Source organism: Trematomus bernacchii, unplaced genomic scaffold (assembly GCF_902827165.1).
Source record: "Trematomus bernacchii unplaced genomic scaffold, fTreBer1.1, whole genome shotgun sequence".
Taxonomy (NCBI): domain Eukaryota; kingdom Metazoa; phylum Chordata; class Actinopteri; order Perciformes; family Nototheniidae; genus Trematomus; species Trematomus bernacchii.
In genome coordinates this window covers 388397-398052 of record NW_022987624.1, presented here as the reverse complement: position 1 = coordinate 398052, position 9656 = coordinate 388397, and the positions used below count along the sequence as shown (strand labels likewise).

Below are 9656 nucleotides of genomic sequence, written 5' to 3'. Positions count from 1 at the left end.
TGCATTGTAAACATGACACAAGGTGGCGCCATATCCATGTCATTCATGTCAGTGAATGTACTTTGAATTTACCCTCTGCATGTGTTAAGTAAATAAAGTTGCCTTGCCTTGAATGAAATTCATGCAACTCTTAATATTAGATACTGTGTTTTTAAGTGGCGATGGAGATTATTTGTTGACCCTGCTTTAAAGGATATTTTGCCTTTACAAATGGTGCGCTTTATCACTGCCTGGGTTTTGGTTGAAGTGCATCCAAATGCTGCTGCGTTTTCGCGTTTGGCTCATTTTCCATCCGAAAAACACGTTGTCTATCTGTCCAGTACCACTTGTTATGACTTCTCTCTCGCGTATTCCGTTAAGACCCACCCCACCTAACTCCTCGTGCTGAAACCTACCAATCAGAGTAGGGGCGGGTCTTCACAGAATACGTTTGGGGAACAAAATCAAGCTTTTTAAAAGGCGAGTGAATTTTGGCAGGCAGTGAGTGCGGACCAACTTTGATTGAACGATAAGAAGAACGGCTCTCACCAAGTACGACTCGGTTCCCCTCGTTCGTACCAAAGAGCCGTTCAAAAGAATCGGCTCGTTCGCGACCGACACATCACTAAGTGACGCGTCCTAAAACCAGGAAGTAAGCACAAAAAAGCAATGAGATTTCTCCAGAGGATTTTAGAAAATAGCTCGAAATAAGATCTGTGGGAAACGTACCTGTTAGATAAATGCACGTTTTGATTAGCCGGATAATATCCACATGTCTACCCTACTTTTATAATTTTTTTATCATAAATCTATCGATTAGATTTATGATAGACTTTTGAAACTACAAGAAGATAAGGAGGACTTTTACAAAACAGTAATAGAAATGTTTGTCCAGAAGGATAGGCAAATGGACTTCATCTTCAAGTCAAGGTAAGACCGCCATTTTATTGAAAATGGGATCTTACTAAGAGAGAACAATTCAATATTTAAATGATAAAATTACATTTTTTGGGTATCCTTTTGTTGAACTGTCTGTTTAAAATTAATCGAAGCATCAGACAAAAAAAGCTTTTGAAAATAATATTATATTTTGGTTTAGGTCAAAATATAATATTTGTAAACCTGAAGAGTCAGTGCCAGTGCCTCACCAGCCATGAACCTCACTGCACGTCACTGCAGAAGCTTATATATAGACATCTAAGTTTTTTGTGCCCCACCACTTTTGTACATATAAAAACGCCACTGTTTGTGTGATTCATGTAGATCTGCAATAAAAATATTTTTGGGGTATGGGGGGGGTCTGGGACCCGGAGTAATCTGCGGCCGCGAGCTGTTATGTGCCATCATGACACGCATGGTGTTCTTTTTTTATATATTATAATGAAGCGCGAGCACAAGTCTTCCTGCCTGTCAGCTCTGCTCATGGATGTATAATAAGGCTCTGCTGCTCCGGGATGAGGGTCTAGCTTCAGCAGCTACATTACCTACGGTGCGTTCGTTAATATTAACTGTGCGGTCCAGAGTCACTGTGACACAGACTGGACCGCTGGTTAGAACGGGGTGTTCGGAGCAGCAGAGCGTGATGTGCACTGAAAAGTGTTTCTGTCGCAATATTATTTAATGAATCGTTGAGCTAGCTAACTAGCATACATTGTCACTATCTGCTAACGTTAGCTTTAGCCTTCGTTTTCAAATAGTTTCTTTCATAGCCTATAAACGGAGGTGGTATAAGTATCTTGTACTTGAGTAAAAGTAGAAGTACTCAGATCTTGTTCTTGAGTAAAAGTTGAAGTACTCAGGTCTTGTACTTGAGTACAAGTAGAAGTACTCAGATCTTGTTCTTGAGTAAAAGTAGAAGTGCCAGAGTGTAGGAATACTCTGTTTCAGTGAAAGTCCTGCATTCAAAATGTTCCTCAAGTAAAAGTATAAAAGTATTATCATCAAAATATAGTGAAAGTAGAGACAGTAAAAGTAGTCATTGTGCAGATTGGTCCATTTCAGAATAATATATATGATATGTTTTATAATGATTGATCATGAAAGTGTTCTCAAAGCTGGTAAAGGTGCAGCTAGTTTGAATGACTTTGTATACTGCAGGGTAGCTTGTGGATTTACTCCAGGTTGAACTAAAGTCTGATTTAACACTTGATTATATTTCACATCATTCATCCACATCTGTGAAGTAACTAAAGGTATTCAATACATGTAGTGGAGGAAAAGTACACCATGTACCTCTGAACTGTAGTGGAGTAGAAGTACACAGTAGCAAAACATTGAAATACTTAAATAAAGTACAAGTATCTAAAAATTGTACCCAAGTATAGTACTTGAGTTTATGAACTTAGTTACTTTACACCACTGGCTATAAAGATAGAAAGACAGCCTTGCACAGAGGCATGAAAATACATTTTCAAAATGCTCAACAGTGCTGCCAAAATTATAAACTGACTGCTACACAATTAAAATAAATGCTTAAATATATTTCTATTAGATGTGACTCTTTGGCGTTTCTGTTATTATTAACTGCTGCTTTCGTTGTTCTGACTGCTAACATCCTGTTATTCCTCATTTTAAAGCCGATATTCCGTGGGGTCGGGGGGCTCGGATCCTTATCACCTTTTTCATACCTGATGAGTTTGCATCCCTGGTTTTATGTTTCCTGTAATTTTTGTTAGGAAAGGACATGCCTGAAAGACACGACTCAGCATCTCCTCCTTCTCCGAGGGTCAAGAAGAACATCCAAGAGGAAAATTAAAAGCTGATGTTATGAGATTTTAAGACCAGTACAGGACATTCACTAAGAAACTACTTTTATTGTGAAGTCAGCTGATCGAATGCACCTATTTCCACATCTACACTCCATCAGCTGATTATTTCTATTTGCCTCACTTTATGAGCTTCACAACATGTACCTTGTACCGCAGAGTTTGCAATGTCACAAATAAATGGGGCCAATCTTCAGTCAGATGTGAATGTGTAATCTAACATTTTCAGTAAGAATAATGGACAGAAGGAGTGCAAATACAAATTCAATTTATTGAAATCTGAACCAAAAGTTAATCAAACATGTTTTAAATAAAAAAGCACATATGGACAGAAGGTGTAAACCTATTAAATGTATAAGTAAACACATTTAGTCAAATAAAGTGACAGACAAGGCCTGTGCAGTTGGTATCAGCTATGCCCAGCATGGGCTCCTCCATCAGGCCTGGTCCTCCTCGACCCTCAGTCCTCTCCGGCCAAACCAACAGACTGGACGTCCATCACACGGAGGTTTCTCCCTGAAGTCTCTGCAGCTCTCTGGACACCACGCTGTCTCAATCCGTCCACACTGAATATGAGAGGGGGAAAATGAAAATAATAAATGCTTTAGACAATAAGAAATATAAAGTTGACTGTTGAGTTGCTCAGTTTTTTTAGATTGTCAATACTATTACTGTATAACTAATATCTCAGGTTAAGAGGCACCTTCAAATAAAGATTGGTCTTTAAATACATTTTGTCTTTTGAATTGTTTGTCTAAAGTCAAGGATCTAGAACTGGTACTTATAGTTTTAATGATACAGTCTGGTTATAATGCTGTTTGGAGGAGGCCTCACAGGTAAGAGCACTAACTAGCTACCATCACATGTACTGTACCTTAGCTTGACTTAAATGTATTAAACGTATAATTAAGTGATAGCAAAATATAAATAACTAATGTCATGCAAACATATTAATTTGCTTGATTCCAGTGTTGCATTTAGCACATTGCATACAAACGTTAAGGGATTTTAAGATTCTGAAGTATTATGCTAAAATCTCAATAACTTAGATTATTATTTATAGTTTTGCTGAATAGTCTCATGTCGGCTTACCTTAGAAACGTAAAATGTGACGGCAGTGTGCAGATGGGGAAGCATGTTAGCTTAGCTTCTTAGCTTGAGCTAGCTCTGTTACTTCCTAGCTGGAGGCAGCAGGTCCCGCCTCGGCTCCGCCTCTTTGCCCTTATTTGGAGCAGGCTGGAGCAGGAGCAGACGTCACTGTCGAGCCGTTAGTGGCCGACTCCGCCTACTAAGGGCTTCTCGGCAACTCTGCAGAATCCTATGGGTGACGTCACGGACCCTACGTCCATTTATATATACAGTCTATGGTTCTAACACAATAATGTATATATACATGCATCACAAACATTTTCTATTTATTCTATTTCTTTATTTTCAATGTATTTGTTCATTCTCCTGGGGCTGCATGATGGAGAAACCAACAGCTCATCTGGATCTGTCGGTGGTTAATATTGTTTTATTTTTTGAGAAAAATACATGAATGTTGTTCAAAGAAATGTGTTTGTCTTTATTGACTATTTGTTTCTTTTCTTCACTATATCTGTAAAGCGTCTTTGAGCACCTGTAAAAGCGCTAACAAAATTAATTATTATTATTATTATAAAGAGAAAACACAGGAAACATGTGTGTGTCCCCCACCCCACATGGTGTCACATGTTGGAGTGCAGAACATGCGTGAGAGGATGAAATAAACCTGAGTTCATGTTCACACACACACACACACACACACACACACACACACACACACACACACACAAAGACATAGTGTATATTTGCATATAGGGAACGCACAGGAAACAATGTCAAAGACACGTATAACCGGACTGAGAAGTTTTCCTCTCACTCCGTTTTTGTTTTGAAGCCTCCAGATAACAAGGAGGCTTCAAAGTACTGAAATCTGACCAAATGTACTTGTTAAACACAATGGGTATATATATATATGTATTGATTTGTTAGATCTCACTCTGTTCCTTTTGTGACTGTGCACTCTGCAGGCAGACTGTGCACTCTGCAGGCAGACTGTGCACTCTGCAGGCAGACTGTGCACTCTGCAGGCAGACTGTGCACTCTGCAGGCAGACTGTGCACTCTGCAGGCAGAAGATGAAGACGTCATTCTGCGGTCCATTCAGGGGATTACAGTGGGACTTCATGTTGTCAAACACAATTCCACCATGAGACCAGAGGACTGATGAGACCAGAGGACAGATGAGACCAGAGGACAGATGAGACCAGAGGACAGATGAGACCAGAGGACAGATGAGACCAGAGGACTGATGAGACCAGAGGACAGATGAGACCAGAGGACTGATGAGACCAGAGGACAGATTAGACCAGAGGACAGATGAGACCAGAGGACTGATGAGACCAGAGGACAGATGAGACCAGAGGACAGAGGAGACCAGAGGACAGATGAGACCAGAGGACAGATGAGACCAGAGGACTGATGAGACCAGAGGACAGATGAGACCAGAGGACAGAGGAGACCAGAGGACAGATGAGACCAGAGGACAGATGAGACCAGAGGACAGAGGAGACCAGAGGACAGATGAGACCAGAGGACAGATGAGACCAGAGGACAGATGAGACCAGAGGACAGATGAGACCAGAGGACTGATGAGACCAGAGGACTGATGAGACCAGAGGACAGATGAGACCAGAGGACAGATGAGACCAGAGGACAGATGAGACCAGAGGACAGATGAGACCAGAGGACAGATGAGACCAGAGGACAGATGAGACCAGAGGACAGATGAGACCAGAGGACTGATGAGACCAGAGGACTGATGAGACCAGAGGACAGATGAGACCAGAGGACAGATGAGACCAGAGGACAGATGAGACCAGAGGACAGATGAGACCAGAGGACTGATGAGACCAGAGGACAGATGAGACCAGAGGACAGATGAGACTAGAGGACAGATGAGACCAGAGGACAGATGAGACCAGAGGACAGATTGTCCTGGAAGGCCAACAGGTACTAACTGATGTGGACAACATTGCATTAGCTGCTACCATGTTATTTGGACTAATGTATGCAATGAACCTGAACTACCCCCTAAACTGAAGTGCACGTTTGAAGTGCTCCAGAAATCGTTAATGGAGCTAGACTTGCCAGTGGATGTACCACTTGCATCAAAGTGTCAGATTTGCAGAATTGTCTTTATCTAATTGCGCTATTTCAAAATGTCAGTTCTTGTTTTTATTTGTAATACTTTCTTTTACTGCATATGTGGTGAGAAACCAGGCCATTATTATACTTTCATGTATTTTTCCAAAGCAATGCCATTGCTTTCTTGTATTAAAGTGCTCTTTCATATTAGCAGGTTTACTATTTCAATCATGGATTTGCAAGAACATTTCCTTTTTTTCGGCGTTGACATTTCTGTTAATTGTTTACTATGAATGAGTTACAAGAATAAGCCTTTCTTTGCCATTTGGCCCAATAAGCCTTTCTTTGCCATTTGGCCCAATAAGCCTTTCTTTACCATTTGGCCCAATAAGCCTTTCTTTGCCATTTGGCCCAATAAGCCTTTCTTTGCCATTTGGCCCAATAAGCCTTTCTTTTGGTCGGGAGAATAGTTTCCTTTAAGCTTCCTTGCTGTGTTCGAACACAATAATGTATATATACATGCATCACAAACATTTTCTATTTATTCTATTTCTTTATTTTCAATGTATTTGTTCATTCTCCTGGGGCTGCATGATGGAGAAACCAAAAGCTCATCTGGATCTGTCGGTGGTTAATATTGTTTTATTTTTTGAGAAAAATACATGAATGTTGTTCAAAGAAATGTGTTTGTCTTTATTGACTATTTGTTTCTTTTCTTCACTATATCTGTAAAGCGTCTTTGAGCACCTGTAAAAGCGCTAACAAAATAAATCTATTATTATTATATAGAGAAAACACAGGAAACATGTGTGTGTCCCCCACCCCACATGGTGTCACATGTTGGAGTGCAGAACATGCGTGAGAGGATGAAATAAACCTGAGTTCATGTTAACACACACACACACACACACACACACACACACACACACACACACACACACACACACACACACACAAAGACATAGTGTATATTTGCGTATAGGGAAAACAAAGGAAACAATGTCAAAGACACGTATAACCGGACTGAGAAGTTTTCAGGAATGTTTGCATCAGTCTTTAGGGGCTGGATGAGCAGACCTGCATAAAAACAGACGGAGCGAGACACAGCGCCACATCAGAGCTGCCCCGGACTTCCAGGACCAGGACCAGGACCTAAACAGAAGTATCAGCTGCCCCGGACCTCCATGACCTCCAGACGGTGAGTCTCCACTGATTTCCAGATATGTGTTCAGTTAAAAACCACCAGTACGTCTTCTTATCTCAATGTCTCAGTTTTGCTCACAGCCTCTTTGCATCACTAAACTGGTGACATCAGGGAATCAGTCAGGGAGCATTTGACGGGTTTAGAGAACATTGTTTTGAATCTTCAGGAAGTGTATGAACCACTTCCTGCCGAGGACCCTTCATTGTGTACGCTGTTAATGTGTGTTATCGTGCGTTAACCCGGTGTTTGTGCCTCTTCCTCTGTGCAGAGTCATGAAGCTGCTCCTCCTGCTGGCAGGTAAGCAGCATCGCAGGCTTCACTGTGACAAACAACATGTGTTTGAAAGGCATTATGAATGCATTTCAAAGTCAAGTCCTCTGTGCATAGAGTCACTGCGAGTGTGTAATAGCCCCGCACTACTCTACTGTCTTCTTTGTGCAAATAAAACAAGATAATGTTTGAATGATAGACTTTTAAAACATGAGCTCATCCATGAAATCAATATAAATGTGAACGGGTAGCTCTTATTCAACATGTTGATGGCTTCAGTTAATGAGGGGGTTAGCCTTCAACCACTTGTATTTATGAATGAAACAGAACCCAGATACCCTGTATACATTCACCATGAAGGAGCACATGTTTTACAGAATACATAAGTATATCATTATTCACTCATTGCACTGATGAGTGTCACTTCAAGTCAGAGGAGAGACTTCAGGGAACGATGAGTGTTCAGGTTGTTCTTGATGGATGTGTTTCTCCTGGAACTCCTGCAGTTGCTGCCAGCCAGATGGAGCTCTCTGCCTCTCAGAGAGGTACTCTGAATGCTCCTGGTGGACACATCGACATCAGCACCGTTCCCATCACTTTCTATGGAAAAACATACACATGGGTACACGTGAGTACAATGAACCCCTGCCTGTGTTTCTGTACTAACTCACTGTTTAATATGTACTAACTCACTGTTTAATATGTACTAACTCACTGTTTAATATGTACTAACTCACTGTTTAATATGTACTAACTCACTGTTTAATATGTTATAACTCACTGTTTAATATGTACTAACTCACTGTTTAATATGTACTAACTCACTGTTTAATATGTACTAACTCACTGTTTAATATGTACTAACTCACTGTTTAATATGTACTAACTCACTGTTTAATATGTACTAACTCACTGTTTAATATGTACTAACTCACTGTTTAATATGTACTAACTCACTGTTTAATATGTACTAACTCACTGTTTAATATGTACTAACTCACTGTTTTAATATGTACTAACTCACAGTTTAATATGTACTAACTCACTGTTTAATATGTACTAACTCACTGTTTAATATGTACTAACTCACTGTTTAATATGTTATAACTCACTGTTTAATATGTTATAACTCACTGTTTAATATGTACTAACTCACTGTTTAATATGTACTAACTCACTGTTTAATATGTTATAACTCACTGTTTAATATGTACTAACCTCACTGTTTAATATGTACTAACTCACTGTTTTAATATGTTATAACTCACTGTTTAATATGTTATAACTCACTGTTTAATATGTACTTAACTCACGTTTAATATGTACTAACTTCACTGTTTAATATGTACTAACTCACTGTTTAATATGTACTAACTCACTGTTTAATATGTACTAACTCACTGTTAATATGTACTAACTCACTGTTTAATATGTACTAACTCACTGTTTAATATGTACTAACTCACTGTTTAATATGTACTAACTCACTGTTTAATATGTACTAACTCACTGTTTAATATGTACTAACTCACAGTTTAATATGTACTAACTCATAGTTTAATATGTACTAACTCACTGTTTAATATGTACTAACTCACTGTTTAATAGTTTAACTCACTGTTTAATATGTACTAACTCACTGTTTAATATGTACTAACTCACTGTTTAATATGTACTAACTCACTGTTTAATATGTACTACTCACTGTTTAATATGTACTAACTCACTGTTTAATATGTACTAACTCACTGTTTATATGTACTAACTCACTGTTTAATATGTACTAACTCACTGTTTAATATGTACTAACTCACTGTTTAATATGTACTAACTCACTGTTTAATATGTACTAACTCACTGTTTAATATGTACTAACTCACTGTTTAATATGTACTAACTCACTGTTTAATAGTACAACTCACAGTCCTCAGAATCAGTCACTAGTGTGTGTCTTGATCTTATTTATATATAGATGTAAGCGGTTTGTTACCTTTCAGCGTGTCAGCCTGTAAATATGGGAGCAAATGAATAATGACATGTTGCTAAAGGCAATGAATGAATTGAGTATTACACACAAAGTTTAAAGTGTGTGCTTTTTGTGCCAGCTGTTATTTTGGGTATTATAAAAGTTTCCCCTCATATTATTCAATATCAGACGCACTGAGACAGGCTTGGTCCCAGAATGCATCACTGTGAGTCTGGTCCGGAGCTGGAAAGTGAGCGTAACATTTCCCTCTGGGGTCTATGGGGTCTATGGGGTCTCTGGGG

At 39.2% G+C, this 9656-nt stretch overlaps 1 long non-coding RNA gene across 1 annotated transcript; it reads left to right on the top strand.

The window, feature by feature from the left end:
- Positions 1-7078: 7078 nt before the first annotated feature.
- LOC117484390 lies at positions 7079-7965 on the top strand. The gene is made up of 3 exons (XR_004556138.1): positions 7079-7112; positions 7387-7415; positions 7895-7965. It is a non-coding gene; the product is annotated as an uncharacterized LOC117484390 (long non-coding RNA).
- Positions 7966-9656: the final 1691 nt, after the last annotated feature.